The sequence below is a fragment of the Pelophylax lessonae genome (assembly GCF_965119305.1).
Source record: "Pelophylax lessonae genome assembly, chromosome: 9".
Taxonomy (NCBI): Eukaryota; Metazoa; Chordata; class Amphibia; order Anura; family Ranidae; genus Pelophylax; species Pelophylax lessonae.
Window position 1 is genome coordinate 116,446,869 of NC_138776.1, and position 26,361 is coordinate 116,473,229.

General features: G+C 42.0%; 1 protein-coding gene across 2 annotated transcripts in view; it reads right to left on the bottom strand.

The window, feature by feature from the left end:
* A1CF (APOBEC1 complementation factor) overlaps positions 1 to 8,506 on the bottom strand; it is an 88,299-nt gene extending 79,793 nt beyond the window's left edge. For both annotated transcript variants that reach the window (XM_082269227.1, XM_082269226.1), the window contains exon 1: positions 8,425 to 8,506. The gene's annotated coding sequence lies outside the window, so the exon portion shown is untranslated. The remainder of the gene's footprint in view (positions 1 to 8,424) is intronic.
* Positions 8,507 to 26,361: the final 17,855 nt, after the last annotated feature.

Consider the following 26,361-nt stretch of genomic DNA (forward strand, 5'->3'; position numbering starts at 1 on the left):
CTGTCAGCAAAGCAAGGACACAGATCTATGCCTTCCCCTAGTAAAAGCACCTCCCCCACAGTAAGTAAACACCAGCTAGGCACACAGTTAACCCTTTGATCGCCCATGATGTTAACCCCCTTCCCAGCCAGTGCCATTAGTAGAGTGGCAGTGTATATTTTTTAGCACGGATCACTGTATTAGTGTCACTGGTCCCCAAAAAGTGTCAAGAGTGTCAGTTAGTGTCCGATTAGTCTGCCACAATATAAGTCCTGCTGAACTGGCCGAGATTAGAACCGAGTATGGCTGGCCTCTCTGTGAATATCAAAAAAGTGCTCTATTGTTTCATGTTTTGCTAATAGGACAAAACGAATAGACCAGTGATCAAGATGATGAGGAGGTTTCTTATCATTATTAATTTACTGATATCAAGCAGTAAACCCTTAGGCCTCATGTACACTGAATGTTATTAAAATGCCAGTAGCGTTAGCTGTAGAAAACCATAGCTGTAGAATGAGTTTTACAGCGTTTTTGCAATAGCGCTTTGTAATGTTTTTTAGCTGTAGCATTTTTCAGCTTTTTCTTAGCAAAACTATACTCACACAAAAGCTTATGGCTCAAAAACGCTGATAAACGCAGATAAGCCATGGTTTTCAGCCTTTTCTTTAGCTTGTATCAGAGTTAGGCCTCATGTACACTGCTACTTGTAAACGGACGTTTAGGAGCAGTTGGGAGTTTTTTTCAGAAGCCCCTGAACCCTCCTCTATGTTATCTTATCTGTCCATGTACACTGGGTCGTTTACAGTCATTTAGAGGCAGTTGAGTTCAGTGTCGTTTTTTGGAAAGCAATTATTTGCGTTCAGGATGTTCAGAATATGTGTTTACTGGCGTTTCAAACGCAAAACGCGTCCGAACGCGACCGAACGCGATCACACGCGTTTAGCGCTTGCGTTTTTCCATTTTAAAGGGGAATGATTTTTTTTGACCTCTAAAAACGTATCTGAGCGCAAACGCCCACTAAATGCCGCTAGACGCGGCTTCAAACGCGACACAATGGACGTTTTAAACGTCCTTTACATAGCTGTAAAATTCCAGCGTTCAAAGGACTTTTAAAAACGTCCCGTGTACATGTAGCCTTAGAGCCCACTAGTTCTGGGTTTTATTTCCAGCTAGAAAACGCCCCTGCCAAAAACTGCTGATAACAGCCTATGTGTGCATGGACACATAGGAGAACATGCTGGGATTTTACTGGCTGCAGAAAAAAACGTCTGAAGCCAAAATCAGCAGCTGTAAAAACATCCAGTGTGCATGAGGCCTGATTGTTATATTTATTAGTCTACATATACCACCTACTCCAGAATCCAAAGGTATCTTATCTTTGATCAGAAAGATATGTTGTTATAACATTGTTCATTCCATGTGGTGCTGTCTCCAAGCTGTCCTATGTGATTACCTCACCATGTCCTGTTGGATACTGTCAACAGTGCTGATATTTAGATATCTAGCACCATGTGAACCTGTGATAAGACAACCTTCAGTGTGCCTAGTTCTAACTTTGTGCAGAAAATCTCTGTATATCTGTGTCAGTTCTGAAAACCGCTAAGAGCCGGTTCACACCAGAAAGAGGAGCAAATTTTCAGAACCGTGTTCAAAATTCCCTACCTTTGCAATCTGCTGTGGGTGTCGATACATTGTTAATGGCACTCCAAACAAAGATTGAAAATGCAGTGTGTTTTTGGGCGCCAGATTGCATTGTACCGCAGTACCATGTTATTTGGTGTGGCGTATTTTTCAAAAGTAATGCATGCGCTACTTTTTGTGTGATCCAGTGCAATTCAAATGAATGGGCTGAAAATCACACTGCATTGGAACACACAGGAACCGCCCATAAAACAAACATCTTAGTATAAACATACATACACATGCATGTGATGGTTAATGTTAGGGTTACAAGGAGGATTTTGTGATTGTTAGTGTTAGGGTTACAGGGAGAATGTTGTGATTGTTAAGCCTGGGACACACTTACTATAATTCAGAAGGTTTAGCGAGAACTGGCCAAATTTCGGTATGTTTGTACCGCTGTCTGTTCAACGACAACTGGCTTCTATCCATTGGTCTTGTTGGAAAACAAGAATTCAATCAGCGCTTGCAGCTATTGGCTACAAGCGCTGATCTGTGTATTTTGGCAGGGGAGGTGGGCGTCCCATTAGAATAAAATTGCACAGCAGGAGACATTCCTGCATCAAAATTGCTTATGTTGATGCAGGGAACTGTAAGTTTTTTTTTCTTCGTTCAACCCGCTGGCTAAACAAAAAAAAAAAAGGTGTACATGTATACCCAGCTTTAGTATTCGGGTTACAGGGATGGTGTTGTGATTGTTGGTCTAAGGCCCCTTTCACACACACGCCGCTCCGTCGGCGGACTACATTTTTCTCAGTGGGGGATCGATCCGCCATTCCCCTGCTGAGCAGGCAGATGCTGTGTGCGGAGACAGAGCTATCAGGTCCCCACTCTTCTCTATGGGGGAATCAGATGAGAACAGACCGACCGCCCATCCGATCCGATTAGCCAGACGGATGGAAAATAGGGTTTCCATCTGTCCAGATTTGACGGACAGGATTGGATCGGATGTCAGCGGACATGTCTCCACTGACATCTGATGCCACATAGAGATGCATGGGGCATCCATTCAGATCTGCCTAAAAAACTGACAGGTGGATCTTAACGGTCCACAAGTGTGAAAGGGTTACAAGTAAAGTTAGAATTGGAGTAACTTGAAAGATTATTGTGAGTGTTAAAGTTAAGGTTGCAGGAAACATTGTTTCGATGATTTGTGCAAGAGTTGCAAGATGGGTTAGCATAATCATTAGTGATAGGGTCACATGCAAATTTTAGTATGCTAGTTAGTGTGAGCTATAGAGAGGGTTAATGGATAAGTTAGTGTTCCAGTTACAGGGAGAATTATTGTGACAGTTAGTGTTCAGGTTCTAGCTACTGTATTATTAAAATGAGAGTTAGGCAGGCCAAGAGATGATGCACTTGTCTTTCCTGCAATCACAGGTTGCAGGAAAGAGATGGGTTTGATTCTCTTATTAACGCAGCAAGTGCTGATAGGGGAATTCCTCCATCCTTCCGCAGAACTATTGTGTTCTCCTGATGGGGAGGGCGGTGCAGGGGGCCGTCCCTGGGAGGAGAACACAGTGATTATTGCTAACAGTTATAACTCCTGCTAAAGATCGCATATAAAAATCCAACATGCTGGTTGTACAATCAGCCTGCTTATAGATGGTTCAAATCTTGGCTGGCCCCTGCTGCACCTGTCTGAGATTCGAAGCATCTATGACCCACTTCAGTATTTGATTACAAAGGGGTTTATGGTGATAAATAAAAAAAAAAAAACGAAAGCCGGTCATACATGGATCAATGTACAGCGACCAGCGGAATTTTTAACCATGTATTGGCAGGCTGGTTGTACACAAGTTGATCTATCGATTTTTCCCAAAACGATCAGTGCCACCGGCTATAGCTAGCAGCATTGATCATTGCAATCTGACGACGGTGGAAGGTTCCCCTCCATCAGAACACAATAGCACAGTAAGAGTGATTCTCCCATCAGCCTTGAATGTGTGGATGGGGGAATCAAAGCATTTCATTTTTTCCATTCAATCTGCTGGTTGAATGAAAGAAAATTAAAAATATATGACCTAAGTTACTGCACAACGATTTATAACAAACCTCCCCTATACCAAGTGAGATTCACTCACCAAAATGTATATGAATACAAAAATGTGCAGCGCTCAAATGCTCTGAAGAATACCTAAAAAAATTACACCCCGTGAATCACATATAGCAGAAAAATACTTATATATTGACCCCCAAAACAGTAAAAAGATGTCATAAAAAAACTTCTAATAGTTTTGTAAAGAAAATATGTGTAATAATATTAAATTAATAAATCCATCCACTAAAATATGCATAAAGTTTAACACAATGATTTTCAGTGATATTCTTCAAATAAACACAAGGCTAAAAAAAATCCTTCTTGTAATCAGTGTGGGTGAAAGACCTCTTTCTTGTGAACAAACCAACACATGCTAGAGTATAATGCACTCACCCCTTTGTATACCTCCAAGTTATAAGAGGTCTACATAAGCATGATAGAGAAATCTACAAATGACAGTCATAGAACTCTATGCCTCCTCCTCACAGCAGGTCCAGACTGTTTGTACCCAGATGGCTTAAGGAAGCTCCCCTTTCTTCCGCCAACTCTCTTTCCTGACTCCTCCTTAGTAAGACACAAACAAAAACAGTTCTAGTGCTTTACGCTTAAATTATTTTTTAAGATGATATAGAAGTTTTTTTCTGCTATATGTAATTCACTGAGTGTAAGTCTTTTTAGGTAGTCTTCACAATATTTGAGCGCTGCACATATTTTTGTATTCATATAGGGGTATGGTAATGGTTAGTGGAACGGTTAGCGACAGGGTTACCGTTACACCGATGATTAGTATATGAGTTAGGTTCGGCCTAGTTTTATGGTAATTGTTAGGGTCACATGTTAGCGTACAGGATAGTGTTTGGGTTAGAGGAAAAGCTAGTGTGATAGTTAATGGAGTTATAGAGAGGCTTTCTGCAAAAAATGTAAACTCTTCATTGGCTAATTTAAGTTTTTAAAGATGCAAACTTTGGGGATAACTTTGTTCCCTTTGTCAGGCTTTCTTCATATTTAAAAATGGTTTAGAAACCCATATATTTATACACACGGTTACAAGGAGGAGCAATGACATATACATTTTCATGATTTTCTTGACACACTTTAGTGGTAAAGGCTTTTCTAAGAGATAAAAAGAGATATCTGTGAGTTATTGGGGCAATTAACTCACAGATAAGGATTTTAGGCACAATTCCCACCCCAATGACAGTCTTTTTGAAATGTCTGTAGAAGTAATTAGAGCAATTGTCACCTCAAGCTTGTCACCTCTTTAGGTCCTTTTGAACTATCCATTCTTTTGGTCAAAGGCTTGAGAAAAACAGGCTGTCCAGATTTAGACCCTCATCCAGAGTTTGTGTATGATTTAACATTCCTATGTCCACTTCTGCCCACAGGGACATCAGTTTTGTTATTGTTTTTAATTTTGATCCTATGTAGGTTCGTTTGTTGGTGAGGGGTTTGACATGTGTCCCAAACAGAGTCCTATGGTTCTATGGGCATTTGGCACACAATACCAGGTATGCCACATGCGGGCAACCATAGCAACAGTTACCCTGTATTCTGTACTTCTGTTGTGATCCTGGTATCTGTATCCTATCTGTGCTGGGGATGTGTGTACAGTTCTAACATCTCTTCTACGTGCAGGAAGATGTTCCATTTGGTACTGGACTGGAACTTCACACAATTAGCTGTTTTAGGTTGGGTTGTCAATAAGCTAATAGTTGTTCTGAGAATAGTTTCCAAAGTTTCTCATATTTGTACAGAAGAGGCTGGATCTTTTTTGTGAGCTTTTTTTTTGTGAACCAAAATCCACAATACCAAGCCACTGACAGAAAGAAAAAAACCTGCTAAAAGAGAAATATGTAGGGTGCCATTGCTAAACTTCAAAATGCTAGTTGCATGTCATGCTTATCCTCTGGCTTTGATATTTTGTAAATTACGGAACTAGAACAAGTATACAGTAAATAGGGTCACAAATCCTGATCTGCATATCTGTTCTTGGTCAGTGACTTAGTATTAGCAGGACAGCTAGGCAACTAACATTGTTGGAACCAGCAATGGCACCCTTTCTATCTCTCCCTTTTACATTTCTCCCAGCATAGGATTCTTTTAAAGTAGGGAAATAGCTTTATACTTCTATGCCACAATGTAAAAAAATGAATCTAGGCACATTATTTATCTAAAAAAATAAATAAATAAATCACATGCACAAATGCATCACATTAAAAAATAAATTTGTCAGCATGTACAACTTTTAGCCAACAATCATCAATATGCTTTCATATGTGCAACAAGTAGAAACAGAAACATTTTTGATTCAACGTCAGAGCTATGCCTGAGGCCTGCTGTGTTAGGGTGACCAAAGCACAAGAGGCTGTGATAGGCAGACACTTGTCGCATAACTGACTAATATTTATCTTGTCTATGAGGCAAAACAAGGAAAAATGCTATGTGAATTTGGAATAATAACTATTGTATGTCCAACACATTCATTGTTGATCCAGTTTTCTTTGTATTGGTTACATGCTGTGATAATTATCTAAACTTCTTAAACGTACCCATTCTGGAATGGGTATACATTTTCTACTGGTTTCTAAATTGGTAACTACTTTGTAATACGTTGATTACCAGTATTCTGGAGACCCAAATACCAGATGTGTTCTATGACCTGACTGGTAGGGACATAAAATTAAACAATCTCTTGAGTAGATGACACAAGGAAGAAATGTACCCGACATCTCCAGTTGCGGAGATGAGACCACCTGACTTATTACATAGGATGCCTCTATTCATGCAAGCAGATCCGGGCTTTCACCTTAGAAAGCCTATTATGATTTGCAAGTTGACTGTAATGGCCCATCGTTCAAAGGCCTGAAATCTATTACACTTTCTCTTTTTTAAATACCGGGCTTGTCTTGCTTCTATTCATGAATACCAATTATTATGACACAAATTACAAATAGATAGCTGCCTACTGCTTTCATTTGTCTAATTCAATTGTATGTCTAGAAAAAAAAAAAGTAGCATAAAACAGATATTTACAATTGTATGTGAATTTACTGTACAGTTTAGCATACAATAACCAGATGACTAACTTTTTCTATTCATTAAGCCCACCTCCTCTCATCTCCCTTCACCTCCCAGTATTTTCATGGACAATTGCATGCCATGAATTGATTGGATATTATAGTGCTATAAAACGGATGCTATAAAGACTGATGTGGCATGAACACATAAACTGCAGATATGTCAGACAATGATATTACTAAAAATTGCCTACTTTATATTCCTGTTTATATACTTGCAAAACTGCACCATTTATTGGTACTTCTACTATAATACTATGATATTTTCAAAAATATATTCTTGCTTTTTATATAATATAAAGTTTAGTGTATAATTTAGGGTTCAACATATGGATATAAAAAGTTGCTAACTCTAAAGACTGTAGCATTCTGCATTAACATATGCATGGAGCTTAAATCTTTTTTATATAACACCAATTATAATTGTTTAATGTGTGGCCTTTATCCCCAAAAAATGTGGCTGATATGTAACAGTGCAAGTTAATATATATCTGAATTAACTTGCTGATTTTGTACCCTATACAAACTTTAATTTCTATGTATACGTTTAATAAATAGTTTTTTAGACCTTTATTTTAAAAAAGTACCTTTTCAGAATGAGAAATACATATGTTTTCATACGTGGCTACCAACTGTCTCCTGTCTCAGGTTTTAGCCCAATAAATGTATTATTAATATAAATTAATATGTGACATATTTCTAATGAAATCAGACAACCTTTTTATTGTTTCATTTCTTTTCAAACAACATATCCGCTTAAATATAATTATCCATATTTTATTACAAAGATACAGTACAGGCCTGAAACATAAGGTAGTACAGAGAATATAACAGTAATGTCAATAAGCAATTCGGATTATTTACGCCTTTCTCTAGTACAGATCGAGCTAGTTGAATATATAAACAAACAGCATTTGCCTTCCTAGGCTTGCATTATTAACTCTGTACATTAAAATAAATTTTGCTTCCACAGTTACAAAGCATAGGAAATATAAATAAAATGATAAAGGAAGCCATACTTAATGTATTTAACACACGCAATGTATTTCCTTGTAAACACCGTGTGCACTTGATTAAAATTAAATACAACAATACATGAAATATTAATTTTAAGAAAAAGAAATATTATTTTAAAAATGTAAAATATGTTAAATCCTATATCAATATATGGTGTAGCTGAGTAATAAGAAAAGATAAGAAAATAACAGTTTTGGTATATAATTATTCATTTTGGTGCAGGCATCAAAAAGTCTTTTGAATTAATTTTTAAATTTAAATAACATATTATTGTATCAAAATGTTTATTTTATTTCATTACATACCAGTTTTAACTAAAAACAAAAAGCTTCCTAATGTAAAAATAATGCATCTCTATTACCCATACAATTTTAGATTTGAGCATTCAATTGTGTTTGTTGATTTTTCTACAATGTAAAATACTATGACATATAAAATGTATATATAAGTCACTTTTTTTAATGCAACATATTGTTTACACAGAGAGAAACTATTCATACATTTCTGATTATCCAGAAAGCGTAGCGTGCAATATTACAGTTGTGTACACATTTTGCTTTACAGACATTGTTTGTTAGCTTTTCTGTTTAAAGATCTATTTTACAGGTTTAGAAAAAGCTCCAAGCTTACCTGAGCAATTTCAGAGATCACCACCAGCAGGTTCTGCTTGATTATGGCGAATTTGAGACGTGTACCTCTGGTTATTCCTTAATCATATCAAACTCCAAAGGTTCATTGGCCCCAGGTTTGGTTTACAATCATCGCGGGTTAAACGTTAACTTGCTCTATCTCTTAGCTGTATAGCCCTTTGACCAGATAATTAGGCTGAGCCATAGAAAGCATCATCACAAAACTACAACTGTGACAAGGCTCTAAAACAGGACAATACATTTCTAAAATAAGACAGGTATATATTACCTAGACATAGGAAAGATTTACTAAAACTGGTGCACACATAATCTGGTGCAGCTGTGCATAATAACCAATCAGCTTCTAGGTTTTATTGTTAGAGCTTAATTGAACAAGCGGAAGTTAGAAGCTGATTGGTTACTATGCAAAGCTGCAACAGATTCTGTGTGCACCAGTTTTAGTAAATCTCCTCCTATACAGTGTTTTAAAGGCAGAATTACAGTTCAATACTAAAACAAGCGATAAAGCCTCGTACACACGTACCGATTGTCGGCCGAACGATCGGCCGTCTTTTGTCCAGGGCTGTCGTGTCTGTTGAAAACTACAAAAGACTGGACACGAATTTTGTCGGCCAACAACAGCCGACTGCAGAAGTGATGTCATGTGATGGTTAACTTTCCTTGTCTTTTTTCTTTTCTGAGCATGCCCAGTCTTGCTAATCGGCTGTCTGTCGGCCGAAATCTGTACTGACTGGCGAACAATCGGCCGTTCTGGTGTTGGCCAACAAAAATTTTAATGCCTGCACGACAGATTCTGTTCGGCCGAAAATGCGCTGTTGGCTGTCGGAAGCATCATACTAACAAGCCTACAATCGGCTGATCGGTCGTCGGCTGAATATTTACGGCCGACGATCGGTACATGTGTACGAGGCTTAAGTCACCGGCTTCTTCTTTCTCTTTAAATTCAGTTTAAAGGTGAATTACTTACACAATCAAATGTTCCTGTATTTGCAATGAAATAACTAATAAAACAGATCAAAGATTTTCCAGAGTGTGTGCTTTCATGCTTTGAAGATAGCTGTCCGAAAAGTGTCACAGAATTAGATGAGGAATCAAGATGGTGTTGTCCACAGCAACCAATCAGACGCTTGCTCTCATTTTACCCTGAAATAAATAGCTAAGCGGCAATCTAATTTGTCTGGGAGACTGTGATGCTTTTATATCAGAAATCATGTGATATAACATCTTATATTGAATAATATTACAAAATATTTGCCATGGCCTATGGGACATCTATTACTAAACTACCAAATACACAATAAGACAAAAAAAAACCAATATGCAAAAAATGTACTAGAGCATAGAAACCAACCAAAATTATACTATGGAATGTATGGAAAATAAAATAAAATACAATACAAAATGCTGTTATGTTTTACTGTTTTCCCTTATTGTCCTGCCACCCTACTCACTGGATCAGTAATATTCCTTACAATAACTAGGATCATGGTCTGAAAGTTAAAGTGATATTAAACCCTCCGTCTGTAGGTGCTTTCAGCAGCTGATTTAATCATGTATTGACTATGCAGCTTCTTTGTCATCTATTCCTTACTTATGTTCCAGTTTATTCTAGCCTGTGATTACTGCCCCATGTTTCCTGATTCAGGGTGACTTCCTTCTCTTCCATCATTGTATGGAGCCACCCTTGCATGCAGGGACTAGAGCTGTGTCTCACAACTCTGTGTGCATCAATAGAATCACACAGCCCTGTAGCCTAGGATGGCAAGGCACTTCTCTACTCCTCCTGCCTCCTCCCTTTTACAAGCAAACAGACTAGCCTAAAACATCATTGTTCACTGTTAACTCTTTCCTGTATCCATCTTGCTACTTCTGGAAGCTGCTGTTGCTTATGTTCCAGCCTGAAGCCCGACAGCTGTACTTCTATCAAGAACTTTGCTTCAACTAGCCACATGCCTGCAGAGCTCTGCAGCCTCACAGTGATCCTATGGAGGTCTATATGGGGTTTATGACAGGCCTTGATACACTTTTAACTAGTGAGTGCATTTTTATTGTCTTTTATTCTTAAAATAAATTGCTACGCCTAGATGGAGACACCCTCTTGTTTTTTATACCGTTTGACAGAAGCCAATCTAACGTGCATTATGGTTAGGATTTCCTAACAACGTGTGGTTGCAGAAAAGAAAATTGCATAATCTATGGCCTGCCCTACTGTGCAAACTCTGATGATTTGACTCTGTTTGCTCAGTTTTTGCATGCTTTGTCTGTGAGATCTCTGACTGTATGTGTGTAGCGCTACCCCAGAGGAGCTGCTAAATTCTTTTGTGATTTATCTATATATCTGAAGATGACAGAGGTTGCTCACCCAACACTTACCAACACACCTTAAGCAGTTCCGGATCGGACACCGCATATATACCGTGGCCCGGCTGTGGGAAATTACATACATGTACATGGTTTTGTGCAGGTGATGTAGGGGGTGCGCACATGCAGCTGGAGTGCCGCTCCCACTGTGATTGGGCACAGTGGGAGGCAATCAGTGGGTTCGATGGCCACCGGGACCCGCCGATCATTTGGAGGAATCATAGAACAATGGTCTGCCTATGTAAACAAGACAGACTGCTGTTCTGTCAGGGAGTAAAAGAGAGATCCTATGTTTCAGCTAAGCTGAAACACAGATCTCTCTTTGCCTCCAGTGCATCCACTCCGCCCACAGTTTGAAAGCACTCCCTAGGAGCACACTTAAACCCTTGATTGCCCCTGTTGTTAACCCCTTTCCTGCCAGTGTCATTTATACAGTAACAGTGCATTTTTTTTTAGCACTGATCACTGTTTTGGTGTCACTGGTCCCCAAAAAGTGTCACTTAGGGTGTTTTCACACTAGCACTTTTCGTGCGCACCCGGGTTCGATTGATGTCAGAATTATTTTTGATGATGTGAACACTGTCTTTGAACTCGGGTGCGCACCCGCGAACCATACCCGAGTCCACTTAAAAAGGGTGGTCTGGGGTACGGTTCATGTGAACTCCAGTACGGTTCGCTTCTGATGATAATGCAATTGTACCAAAGCAAGCAATTCTATCCATTTTGGCACCTTCTTGTTTACAGGGGTTGCCAAGCAACATGAGTACGCGCCGGCTGCAGCTTGATGACACAAGTGTACCGCAGTTCGGATACAAAGATTAAATGTGAACACAGTCCATCGGGGGCAGGGGGAGGGGGGAGCAATCGAACTCGGGTTCGGACCAGGCAATCGACCAAGTGTGAAAACACCCTTAGTGTCAGATTTGTCCGCTGCAATGTTGCAGCCCTGCTTAAAATCGCTGATCGCCACCATTACTAGTAAATACAGTAAAAAAAATAAAAAGTCCATAAATGTATCCCATAGTTTGTAGATGCTATAACTTTTGCGCAAACCAATCAATATACACTTATTAGGATTTTTTCCCCAAAATTAAGTAGCAGAATACATATTGGCCTAAATTGATGAAAAAATTTGATTTTTTACATTTTTTTTATTGGGTATGTTTTATAGCAGAAAGTAACAAATATTGTTTTTTTTTTTTTTTCAAAATTGTTTTTTTGTTTATAGCACAAAAAAAAAACAAAAAAAAACACAAAGGCAATCAAATATCACCAAAAGAAAGCTCTATTTGTGGGAAAAAAATCCATCAATTTTATTTGGGTACAGCGTTGCACGACCTCGCAATTGTCAGTTTAAAAAAAAATGGCCTGGTCAGTAAGGGAGTAAAACTTTTGGAGCAGAGGTGTTTAAGGTATTTCTAAGAATTTATTAGGCCAATACATAGCCTAAAAAGAGAGAGGATTAGCAAGTGTACTTATGCAATCAATCAATCAATCAAACAACAACATTACTCTGAGAGATATGGTTAAATACCTGTAGTATTTTGACTAAAACGAATTAACAGAACTGTACTGCATTTACCTAAAGAGCAGTATATAAAGACAGTCCTAACTTGCTATAAAAGTCACAGTTTTATCCCACTGGCCAGTGACTGATAAAGAAAAAAAAAACTTTGGCTGGCAAAGTTGGGGCCCTTGAAGAAAGCACAGCAGTTCCCAGCACACAACAGATTAACTTGTATAATATTGGTCCCTTACTAATCCCAGGGCACCCTCTTCTGGGTCTTCAGACATGTGCTCTGATTCAGTAAAGATCAAGTTCAAGTCAGACAGAAGTTGTTGATGATCTCTTACTTTTAGTGCTGCTGAGACAGACCCTCTTTTCCTTCATTATATAGTGCTAACCCCAGAGGAGCCACTGGATAGGATGGGTCCTCTGTTCTACTCAATAGCTTCAGCCCCTCTGACACGCCAGGTTGAGTGTACAAACATACAATATCACAGGTAATCACTGAAAGTAATACTTAATATCCAATAGTAGTGCTATTTCAAAGAAAACAGGCACTAAACCAGGTAGTAAAGGCAAACTTCATATATTGTCACCCAACAGGATTGGTAACTAGGTAAGGATAAAATGGATTAACATTTGTAAAAACAAAATTTAGTTTACAAAGTGATTAGCAGTAAGGACTAGTCATGAGATGACATTTAGCATCCATATCAGCATAAACAGTAACAAGGCAATCTCAAGTGAAGCAGTGAGCAATAGTAAAGTTTAATCTACCAAATGCTGGAACTATACTGCCAGAGCGCATTTATGGTGGCAATGCTAGTCCTAGACTGACTGGGTATGCACTGTCCAAAAGAAAAGGAGGATGGTAGCAGAGGGGGCAGAGGAACAAAAGAGGCTTGCAGAATAATTATTACAGGAAGGGCAGCACTTCTAGTCATAATTATTCTTCTGCTGGCTATTGTTGGGGCCCTTTAAGATTGTTTTCGCACTATACGACAGCCCCAGTTATCCTGCATGCAGCATAGGTTGAGTATACAGTGGGGAATGAAAGTTTGGGCACCCCAGGTAAAAATTTGTATTAATGTGCATAAAGAAGCCAAGGAAAGATGGAAAAATCTCCATAAGGATTATAATATGTCAACAAAAGTTAGATTTTATTTCCATCATTGACACTTTTAAAATTACAGAAAACAAAGAAATGGCGTCTGCAAGAGTTTGGGCACCCTGCATGCACTGCCCCTTTTGCAAGGCTGAGATCTGCCAGTGTCATGGATTGTTCTCAATCATTGTCTGGGAAGACCAGGTGATGTCAATCTTAAAGGTTTTAAATGCCCAGACTCATCTGACCTTGCCCCAACAATCAGCACCATGGGATCTTCTAAGCAGTTGTCTAGAAAACTGAAACTGAAAATAGTTGACGCTCACAAAGCTGGAGGCTATAAGAAGATAGCAAAGCGTTTTTAGATGTCAATATCCTCTGTTTGGAATGTAATTAAGAAATGGCAGTCTTCAGGAACAGTGGAAGTTAAAGCAAGATCTGGAAGACCAAGAAAAATATCAGACAGAACAGCTCGCAGGATTGTGAGAAAAACAATTCAAAACCCACGTTTGACTGCGCGATCCCTTTCAGAAAGATCTGGCAGACACTGGAGTTCTCGTACACTATTCCACTATAAAGAGATACTTGTACAAATATGGTCTTCATGGAAGAGTCATCAGAAGAAAACCTCTTCTACGTCCTCACCACAAAAATCATCGTTTGAACTTTGCAAATGAACATATAGACAAGCCTGATGCAATTTGGAAACAAGTTTGGTGGACCGATGAGGTTAGAATTGAACTTTTTGGCCGGAATGAGCAAAGGTACGTTTGGAGAAGAAGGGGCACAGAATTTAATGAAAAGAACCTCTGTCCAACTGTTAAGCATGGGGGTGGATCAATCATGCTTTGGGGTTGTATTGCAGCCAGTGGCACAGGGAACATCTCACGAGTAGAAGGAAAAATGGATTCAATAAAATTTCAGCAAATTTTGGATGGTAACTTGATGCCATCTGTGAAAAAGCTGAAGTTAAAGAGAGGATGGCTTCTACAAATGGATAATGATCCTAAACACACCTCGAAATCCACGGGGGATTACATCAAGAGGCGTAAACTGAAGGTTTTGCCATGGCCTTCACAATCTCCTGATCTCAACATAATTGAAAATCTATGGATAGACCTTAAAAGAGCAGTGCGTGACAGACAGCCCAGAAATCTCAAAGAACTGGAAGACTTTTGTAAGGAAGAATGGGCAAAGATACCTCAAACAAGAATTGAAAGACTCTTGGCTGGCTACAAAAAAGCTTTTAAAAGCTGTGATACTTGCCAAAGGGGGCAATACAAGATATTAACTCTGCAGAGTGCCCAAACTTTTGCAGACGCCATTTTTTTGTTTTCTGTTATTTTGAAAGTGTAAATGATGGAAATAAAATCTAACTTTTGTTGACATATTATAAGAATGTCTAATCTGTAATTTGATGCCTTTTGGAGATTTTTCCATCTTTCCTTGGCTTCTTTATGCACGTTAATACAAATTTCTACCTGGGGTGCCCAAACTTTCAATCCCCACGGTAGGTATGGTATAGTGCCGGCACAGGTACAAGGTAGATTTGATTCAGATGCAGAAAAAGTTTGATATAATGCGGTTTACGGTTGGTATAGGTGCAGTCTAGGTAAGTTCAGTATAGAGTGCAATATGGATGTAGTATAGATCGGGTACTCTTGGTGTTCTGCTCTCAGTGGCTCAGTCCCTGCTAACAGTATCAACAATCAGTGAATAGCCTTCTCACCAGTGCCCAGGATGCTGCAGTAACCTCTCAATGAAGATGGGGAGGGGGACTCTGCCCGAAAGCCTCTGGTGATCAACGGTAGGTAAGTTGACATTCCCATCTCCTTGCTGCAGTGGTGCAGGTGTTGCAATGTGGGCAGTGCTCCGCTGTACCCGGGTGTCCTCACTCCCAGTCAAGGGCTTGGATCTTCACTGGTATGATCTCAAGCTGGCAAGTAAATATCCAGACAGAGATGCTCTCCCTCTAACTCTCTTGGTGCTAAGAGGAAAAACTTTCCTGGCAGGTTAAAGAAAAATCCTCTCTCCACTCCTCCTACTGTGAAGTGTAACCATTATATGGTTGCTGTCTCAAAAAACAACTCCCAGTTCTTGACACACTGCAAAGAAATCCATGGGTTTGCTTGGCTTTAGCTCTCCCCCTGCTGGTTAGAGGAGAATGGTACAGCATAACATCAGTATCTCAGTAGAGGGGGATAAGAATAAAAGCCAATGTCTCCTTCTCTATATCTCTGTAGCCCAGCACCTGACAACACTTACAAGTAGTGGGAGTGCTCTCTAGTACAATCTGATGTCACAAATCATCTAAACCCCACCCTCCAAGGGAGAAGGTTCTCAGTCTTTTTTCTTCCCTGAGTTCTCACCTGTTTGTGGTCAGCTATGGCAGGGATCCGTTCATCCAGCAGCAGCAGCTCAGTATCTTTCCCACACACCTGCTTGCTTCCAGAATTATTCCCTCTCATGCAACATTGCACAGTAACTCCCTGCGTGTGAAGATATCCATGTGAACTTTTGTGTTGTTTTTTGTTTTGTTTTAAATAAAAGTGGGCAGAAAAAGCCCAGGAACATACTTTTGGCATGGAGTAAACCCACTGTTTGGCACTACCAATGAGCTACAAATTCCCCAACTTGTCACGATATACATACAGTGTGAGAAAAAAGTATTAGATCCCCTGCTGATTTTGTACGTTTGCTGCTAAGTCATGTTTTGCGAAGGAGTCAAATACTTATTTCAATCATTAAAATGCAAATCAATTTATAACTTTTTTGAAATGTGTTTTTCTGGATATTTTTGTTGTTATTCGGTCACTCACTGTTGAAATAAACCTACCATTAAAATTATAGATTGATTATTTCTTTGTCAGTGGGCAAATGTACAAAATCCCCAGGGCATCAAATACTTTTTTCCTCACTGTATATATACAGTATAATATATACACAGTTGGTAAAATAAGTATTGAACATGTCACAATGACATAACATTTTACCACCGGTGACAACCCATGCAATCCGTACATACAAAGAAACCAAAAAAATAAGTTCAGAAATTAAGTTATGTGTAATAAAATGGAATGACAAAGGGAAAAAGTATTGAACAAGCTAACTAAAATGTATTTAATACTTCATACAAAATCCTTTGTTGGTAATAATGACAGCTTCAAGATGCCTCCTGTATGGAGAAACTAGTCGCATGTATTGCTCAGGTGTGATTTTGTCCTATTCTTCCACACAGTCTTCAAAACTTGAAGGTTCTGTGGGCCTCTTCTATGAACTCTGATCTTTAGTTCTTTCCATAGATTTTCTATTGGATTCAAGTCAGGTGATTGGCTTGGCCATTCTAGCAGCTTTATTTTCTTTCTTTGAATCCATTTGAGAGTTTCCTTGGCTTTGTGTTTGGGATCATTGTCTTGCTGAAAGGTCCACCATAGTTTCATCTTCATCATCCTGGTAGAGGGCAGCAGACTTTTATTAAGAATGTCTTGGTACATTTTTCTATTCATCCTTCCATCGATGATATGAAATTGCCAGTACAGTATGCTGAAAAACAGCCCCACACCATGATGTTCCCACCTTCAAACTGCACTGTTGGTATGGTGTTTTGGGGTGATGTGTAGTGCCATTTGTCCACCAAACATTGTGTGTAATATGTCATCCAAAGAGTTCAATTATGGCCTCATCTGCCCAGACTAAATTTCTCTGGTATTCCACAGGCTTGTCTAAATGTTGTGCAGCAAACTTTAAATGAGCTTCAACATGCTTTTTCTTCAGCAATGGAGTCTTGTGAGGTGAGCGTGTGTACAAGCCATGGCGGTTGAGTGCATTACTTATTGTTTTCTTTAAAACAATTATACCTGCTAATTCCAGATCTGGAACCATATAAATCTGCTTGTCTAACACTACTCTCTCTCCAGATTAACAGTGCTGCTGTCCAAAGGTATCTGTTTTACTACTTCATCCAGAATGCAGACACCCTAAGACAGGAGGTGTGTTACAGGCTAGATCACCAGGTGCAAAAATGGAAAACAAAGCCAAAAAAAGAAAACCAATGCAGCCACCATATCTAAGGATTGGTAAGCTGCAATAGATAACATTTTTGTTTATGTGTTTATTACTGCTTTAGGCCTCCATTCACGCATGAGCTGAGTGCCTTTGGTTGCTTTACAGGCTTTTTTTTAGCACTTGTACAGGCATTTCTGAGTATTTTTGCCTGAGTGTTTTTTAAAATTATTTGTAGCCAGGGTTTCAAGCATTTGTGTGAGATGGTTTGCATTTTTCAGGCATTCCCATTGAAGTTAATTTTGAATCTTGAAGCTTGCAGCTCAAAAGAGGTTAATTTGAGCTACAAGCATCAAGTTCCAAGTGACACTATGCTCAGGTACAAATAGGAACAGGTACAATTGAAAACCAAGGGATTACTACCAAACACTGAGATGTGAAAGGCACCTAAGGGCCTGTTCACACCAGATGCGGTAGGGCTGAGCAGGCTGTTATTTACACTACATCCCCAACGCATAGACAAGGAAAATGCCTTATTTTTAAGGGTGTCTATTCAAACCCCAGTGCTGCTGTGGTGTTCGCTAAAAAGGTACTGCACGCACAATTTTTTCAGCACAATAAGTTGTGGCACAACCCATTGTTGCTGTGGTGAATAGAACTCCAAATTTTAATATGTTCTGTGCAAAAAAAAGTGAAAAGTGCAATGCGTCAGCTTGGCGCATCAGCATTGTTTTAGATAGTGCACACTAGCAGGAGTGTGTTCAGTGCGACTCGCTGGTGTGAACAGCTCAAAAACTTTTCTAGTTAAAGTTGAGTGTACATACATAAATTATATTCAACCTATGAGCTTGCCACTGTAAAAATGAAGGAGAATGTGACACAGAATTCACATTAGGGGTTAATGTGAGGTTACGGATGATCGCTTCTGAGCTGAAAAAGCTGTGTTTTTGGCTTTCCTCTGGATTCTGTAGTTCTGGATCAGAACTTTCAATCCTGTGTGTCGTGCCTTGACTGGAAGTTGATCCTGTGATCGGATGTTTGCTGGGTTGTTTCCCTGCTGCCTGAGCAACTGGGTGATTCCAGTTTTTGGGCAAGCTTCTCATTATCTTCTACCTTTTTGATGTGTGTCTCGTGTTCCACCCAGTGGCCAGCTGTAGTCAGTTACCTGATCTTGTGACCTATAAATACCCTCTTCCACTTCCTGCTGGTGCCTTAGTATAGGTTTTGCTTCCTGCTCGTCTGCTGTTTATGTTCTATTCTTGTTGCTGACCTTGGCTTACCCTGACTACTCTTCGGATCACCCCTTTGGATTGAACGGACTCTGGTTAACGAACTCGGCTCGCTCTTGACCTCTCTTCGGATCACCCCTCGGATTGTACCGACTCTGGCTAACGAACTCGGCTCGCTCTGGACCACTCTTCTGGACTTCACTCCCTTGGGGTCTGGCTCCCAACCTACTCCTAACCGTGAGTCATTTACATCTTGTTGTTCCCTGTGTTTGCTGGTAGAGGTGTACCGAACTGTTCGCCGGCATGTTCGCGTTCGCCGATGCGGGCGAACATATGCATCATTGAGGCAAACTTTGACCCTGAACTTCACAGTCAGCAGGCACATTTCCAGCCAATCAGCATACCTCCCTCCCACACCCTCCCACCTCCTATAAATAAGCAAGGGCAGCATCCATCTTAGATCATTCTGAAGCAGTGTGTTAGTGAGAGCAGGGAGAGCTGCTGCTGCTGCTGCTGTTAATAACTAGGGACAGTTGTTAGTCAGTGTTCCTGGTCTTGCTAGTCAGTTTTCTTGGTCCACTACTGCTGTAAGGACAGCATCCTGACAGCACCCCAAAAAGCCCTTCTAAGGGCTGGTATATGTGTAATTTTTTATATATATATATTATATATATATATATATATATATATATATATATATATATATATAGTGTCCCCAAAAGCCCTTTTAAGGGCTGGTAATTGAGTATTTTTTTTTTATTTATTCATATATATATATATATATATATATATATCTAGTGTCCCCAAAAGCCCTTTTTAGGGCTGGTAATTGAGTATTTTTATATATATATATATATATATATATATATATATATATCTATTGTACACTGCAGTTGCCTGCCCGCTGTGTGTGAGAGGCCACAGACCCACCACAGACTGTACTGTGTGCACACCACACTCATTTCGGGTGGCACAGGCACAGTACCTTGCATTTTAAAAAATATTTTTTTTTTCCTCTGTCATAATTGCAGTGAGTGCTGTGTCAGGTCCACAGAGTGCACTGTACCCACTGCAGTGCACTGCCCACCACTGATATATATACGGTGGCACAGCATCTTGTTGCAAAAATATTTTTTATTATTGCAGTTGCCTGGGCTGCCAGTGACTGTCAGGTCCACAGAGTGTACTGTGCCCACTGTAGTGCCACTGCGTGCCCACCCACCACTGATATACATACGGTGGCACAGCAGCTTGCAAAGTAAAAAAATATATATTTTTTTATAATTGCAGTTGCCTGGGCTGCCAGTGACTGCCAGGTCCACAGAGAGTGTACTGTGCCACTGCCCACCCACCACTGATATATACGGTGGCACAGCAGCTTGCAAAGTAAAAAAATATATATTTTTTTATAATTGCAGTTGCCTGGGCTGCCAGTGACTGTCAGGTCCACAGAGTGTACTGTACCCACTGCCCAACACTCCTATAGGGTGGCACAGCACCTTGCACTCATAGTACAACACATTAAAATAAAAAATGACAGGCAGAGGCAGGCCACCCCGCAAGGGCCGTCGTGGTCGTGGTGCTGTGATTTCCTTAGGCCCTAGAATAATGCCCAGTGTTCAGAGGCCACCACAGACCATGAACTCAAAAAATTCTGAGGACATAGTTGACTGGCTTACACAGGACACCCAATCATCTACAGCTTCCGCTCGGAACCTTAATGCACCATCCTCCTCCAGCTCAGCTTCGGGCACCTCTCAATTTACCACTCGCCAGCCCTCCGGCACCACCACCAACACTAGCACCACAGACGCTTCACTTGATCCGTCAGAGGAGTTATTTTCACATCAGTTGGAAGAAATAAGTGATGCGCAACTATTAGTGCCAGAGGATGTAGATAACGGGGATATGTCTCAGTCAGGCAGCATTATACACATGGACGTACATTGTGATGATGATTATGATGTTGTACCTGCTGCTGCTGCCTTTGCTGAGTTGTCAAGTGAAGCGGCTGATGATGACGATGTGTCTGTGGATGTCACCTGGGTGCCTACTCGAAGAGCAGAAGAAGAAGAGGGGGAAAGTTCAGATGGGGAGACAGAGAGGAGGAGGAGACGAGTTGGAAGCAGGGGGAGGAGGTCATTGCAAGGAGCTAGTGGCGCAGTCAGACAGCATGTAGATTCGGCACCCGGGGTCAGCCAGACAGCACGCCAATCAACGTAAGCTGTTGCCACCACCAGAATGCCGTCCTTGCAAAGCTCTGCAGTGTGGCATTTTTTTTGTGTGTCTGCCTCTGATATCAGCGATGCCATTTGTAACCTGTGCCAAAAGAAACTGAGTCGTGGGAAGTCCAACACCCACCTAGGTACAACTGCTTTGCGAAAGCACATGATCTCACATCACAAACGCCTATGGGATCAACACATGAGTAAAAGCAGCACACAAACTGAAAGCCACCATCCTCCTCCTGGTCCAGCATCTTCAGCCACGTCAACCACTGCTGTTCTCCATGCCCCCTATCAACAACCCGCCCCTCCGCCTCTCACCTTCAGCAGTTCCTGCTCATCTGCCCACAGTCAGGTGTCTGTCAAGGAAATGTTTGAGCGTAAGAAGCCAATCTCACAGAGTCACCCCCTTGCCCGGGGTCTGACAGCTGGCTTGTCGGAACTCTTAGCCTGCCAGCTTTTACCATACAAGCTGGTGGAGTCTGAGGCCTTCAATAAATTTGTCGCTATTGGGACACCGCAGTGGAAGGTACCCGGCCGAAATTATTTTTCACAAAAGGCAATCCCCAACCTGTACTCTATTGTGGAAAATGAAATCATGTCACGTCTGGCACACAGTGTTGGGGCAAGGGTCCATCTGACCACTGATAGCTGGTCTGCAAAGCACGGTCAGGGCAGGTATATCACTTACACTGCGCATTGGGTAAACCTGCTGGTGGCTGCCAAGCATGGAATGCGTGGCTCTGCTGCAGAGGAGTTGGTGACACCGCCACGACTTGCAGGCAGGCCTGCTGCCACCTCCTCTACTCCTCCTACTCCATCCTCTTTGCTAACCTCCTCGGCTGAGTCCTCTTCTGCTGTTGCGTCTTGCTCCACACCAACTGCACCCCCCCAGCTCCCCAGGGGCTATTCCACATGCCGTATACGACAGTGTCATGCTGTCTTGGGGTTGATTTGCCTGAAAGCAGAGAGTCACACCGGACCAGCACTACTGTCCGCCCTGAACGCACAGGTGGATCAGTGGCTGACCCCGCACCAACTGGAGTTCGGCAAAGTGGTGTGTGACAATGGAAGCAATTTGTTGGCGGCATTGAATTTGGGCAAGTTGACACATGTGCCGTGCATGGCACATGTGTTGAATCTGATTGTACAACGCTTTGTGCAGAAGTACCCAGGCTTACAGAACGTCCTCAAGCAGGCCAGGAAGGTGTGTGGCCATTTCAGGCGTTCCTACACGGCCATGGCGCACTTTGCAGATATTCAGCGGCAAAACAACATGCCAGTGAGGCGCTTGATTTGCGACAGCCCGACACGTTGGAATTCAACACTGCTAATGTTCGACCGCCTGCTCCAACAAGAAAAAGCGGTCAACGAGTATTTGTATGACCGGGGTGCTAGGACAGCCTCTGCGGAGCTGGGTATTTTTTTGCCACGTTACTGGACGCTCATGCGCAATGCCTGTAGGCTCATGCGTCCTTTTGAGGAGGTGACAAACCTAGTCAGTCGCACCGAAGGCACCATCAGCGACATCATCCCATATGTTTTCTTCCTGGAGCGTGCCCTGCGAAGAGTGCTGGATCAGGCCGTAGATGAGCGTGAAGAGGAAGAGTTGTGGTCACCATCACCACCAGAAACAGCCTTACCATCGCTTGCTGGACCTGCGGCAACACTGGAAGAGGAGTCTGAGGAAGAGGAGTCAGAGGAGGAATGTGGCTTTGAGGAGGAGGAACACCAACCACAGCAGGCATCCCAGGGTGCTCGTTGTCACCTATCTGGTACCCGTGGTGTTGTACGTGGCTGGGGGGAAGAACACACCTTCAATGACATCAGTGAGGACGAGGAATTGGACATGAGTAGCTCGGCATCCAACCTTGTGCAAATGGGGTCTTTCATGCTGTCATGCCTGTTGAGGGACCCTCGTATAAAAAGGCTGAAGGAGAACGACCTGTACTGGGTGGCCACGCTACTAGACCCCCGGTATAAGCAGAAAGTCTCTGATATGTTACCCAATTACCGGCAGTCGCAAAGGATGCAGCAGCTACAAAATAAGTTGAAAAGTATGCTTTACACAGCATATAAGGGTGATGTCACAGCACAACGGGAATCCAACAGGGGAAGAGGTGAAAGTAATCCTCCTCCTACCACAACCACGCCGGCAAGGACAGGATGCTTTACAGACGTCTTGTAGATGGAGGACATGCGGAGCTTTTTTAGTCCTACGCATCGCCACAGCCCTTCGGGGTCCACCCTCAGAGAACGACTCAACCGACAGGTAGCAGACTACCTTGCCTTAACTGCAGATATCGACACTCTGAGGAGCGATGAACCCCTTGACTACTGGGTGTGCAGGCTTGACCTGTGGCCTGAGCTATCCCAATTTGCCATTGAACTTCTGGCCTGCCCCGCTTCAAGTGTGCTGTCAGAAAGGACCTTCAGCGCAGCAGGAGGTATTGTCACTGAGAAGAGAAGTCGCCTAGGTCAAAAAAGTCTTGATTACCTCACGTTTATTAAGATGAATGAGGCATGGATCCCGAAGGGACTGACAGTGGGGGATGCATTTGACTAAAAAAGGCCTGGTGATGACTGAGATGCCTTGGGCTAAAAATGGTCCACACGCTGCTGTATTTAATCATTCTCTGCATGCCGGATGACTTACGTGACGTCTCCGCCACCAACTACGGTTCAAGCCCCAATGTTTTAGTGCACTTTCTGCCTTGAAAACCTCAATTTTTCAGGCCACTGCTAAAGCAGCGGCTGCAACAATACCTACTTTTTCATGCATGTGTACATGCCTAATTTTTCTGGCTTCTGGTGCTACACTGTGGCTGCAAAAAAACAAAAAACAAAAAAAAAGGCACATACATGTGTCAATTCCCCTTTGTGATCGTGACCTTGTCGTGGTGAAGGGGCTTGCGTATCACAATGAAGCGATCACCTCTAGGAGTGTGTTGGCACACCCCAGATGATAAGGTCGTTGCTTCATTGTGAACAGACCAAAAGCGATCCGCGGGATAATTTTTCATAGAAAAAACATTCATTTTCTTTCATTCTTTCTGCAGAGCTGGGTATTTTTTGGCCGCGTTACTGAATGCTCATGAACAATGGCTGTAGGCTCATGCGTCCTTTTGCGGAGGTGATAAACCTGGTGGTCAGTCGAACCCAAGGCAATATCATCGACCTCATCCCATATGCGTTTTTTCTGGAGCGTGCCCTGCGAAGAGTACTGGATCAGGCTGTAGATGAGCATGAAGAGGAAGAGTTGTGGTCCCCATCACCACCAGAAGCACCCTTGTCGTTGTCAATTGCTGGACCTGTGGCAACGCAGAGAGAGGAGTCTGAAGAAGAGAAGTCAGAGGAGGAAGGTGGCTTTGAGGAGGTGGAATACCAGCCACAGCAGGCATCCCAGGGGGCTTGTTGTCACCTTTCGGGGACCCTTGGTGTTGTACGTGGCTGGGTGGAGGAAGAGACCTTCAATGATGTCAGTGAGGACAAGGAACAGGACATGGCTAGCTTGGTATCCAACCTTGTGCAAATGGACTGACTGACTGACTGTTAAACGGGGAGTTTGGTCTGTCAGAGTTTGGTCTGTCACTGTGAAGCGGGCGTAACCCTTGCACTACTTGACCGATACAACATCATACCTGATCGTATTCACACACTGGATGTTTTAAAGCACGTTATTCCAAACAATTTAGGAATGTTAGGTGATTTATGCCCTTTATGGATCAAAACCCGACTCTGCGTCAACTACGTAATTTTCCATGGGAGTTTTGCCATGGATCCCCCTCCGGCATGCCACAGTCCAGGCGTTAGTCCCCTTGAAACAACTTTTCCATCACTATTGTGGCCAGAAAGAGTCCCTGTGTGTTTTAAAATTCGCCTGCCTATTGAAGTCTATGGCGGTTCGCCCGGTTCGCGAACATTTGCCGATGTTCGCGTTCGCCGTTCGCGAACGGCAAATTTTAGGTTCGCGACATCACTATTTGTTGGTTGCACTTTCATTTGAGGTCCCGATATTTTAAGCTGCAGGACCCTTTCAGCTCCTACACCTGATCCCGGGATAACAAGACTACTGGTCAGGAAACCGGAGGAGCAGTTGGTGTCTCTGGCAGGCCTAACTGTATACTAAGGCCCAGACCCTCCACCTTGAAGGAGATCAAATGTTTCATCAGCTTCTGTAACTATTATCGGAAGTTCAGTAAAACTTTTCCAAAATCCTGGCCCCCATCTCGGCCCTCACTAAGAAAGTAGCTACCTGTTCTCAGTGGCCTCCGGAAGCTTTAGAATCCTTTGGCAACCTCAAATCTGCCTTCTGTTTTGCGCCCGTTCTTCGCCATCCGCAACCTTCTGCCCAATTTGTCTTGGAAGTTGATGCCTCTGAAATAGGTGCCGAAGCAATGTTATCACAACAAGACCACACTACCAACAAGCTACACCCAGTCGCCTTCTTTTCCAAGAAGTTTTCTTTCGCCGAACAAAATTATGACGTTGGGAATCGTGAACTTTTGGCCATTAAACTGGCATTCTCTGAGTGGAGACGCTTGTTAGAAGGTACTTAACTCCCAATTGTAGTTCAGACATAAGAACTTGACTTACCTAGAGAAAGCCCAAAGATTGAATCCCAGGCAAGCCCGCTGGCCTCGGTTCTTCATTCGGTTTAACTTCGTTGTGACTTATATCTCGGGCACCAAGAAAACCAAGGCCAACGCTCTGTCTTGGCAATTTCCTTTGCGAGATTCCTCAAAGTTATCCGGATCATACAGTCCTTCCAGATCGAATCATCGCTCAACTGGACACCATCCTGCAAAGGAACCTGTGGGCGGCACAGTCTCGTGTCCCTACCAATCTTTTGATTCCGCCTAATACCTTATATGTTCCTCCAGAACTACGTAAGGAAGTCTTGCAATGGGCCCATGGACAAAGGATTTCTGGGCAGCCGGATGTTAAACAAACCCTTTTACGCGTAAAAACCCTAGTTTGGTGGCCCACCCTTAACAAGGACATTTTAGACTTTGTTAAAGCTTGCACTGTTTGTGAAACCATCAAAACCCCTCGAGTTGCTCCCCAAGGTCTACTTTTACCATTGCCTGTCCCTCGTGCTCCCTGAACACATATCAGTATGGACTTCATTGTAGATTTGCCTGCCTCTAAAGGGAATACTGTCATCTGGGTAGTAGTAGACAGTTTTTTGAAACTGGCACATTTCATTCCTCTACTGGCCCTACCTTCAGCCCCAAGCTTGGCCTTATCATTTATTGACAACATAATTTGTCTACAGGGGATCCCTGTCGATATCGTTAAGGACTGAAGCCCCCAATTTATATCGTAATTCTGGAGAGCAATTTGCAAGCATATGGGTATCAAAAATTCCCTCTCCTCTGGATACCCCCCCCCCCGCCAATCTAAGGGATAAACTAAGAAAGTGAATCAAGATTTAGAAACCTCTTTGGGGGCCTATGTTAACATGGAACAGAATAACTGAAGTGAA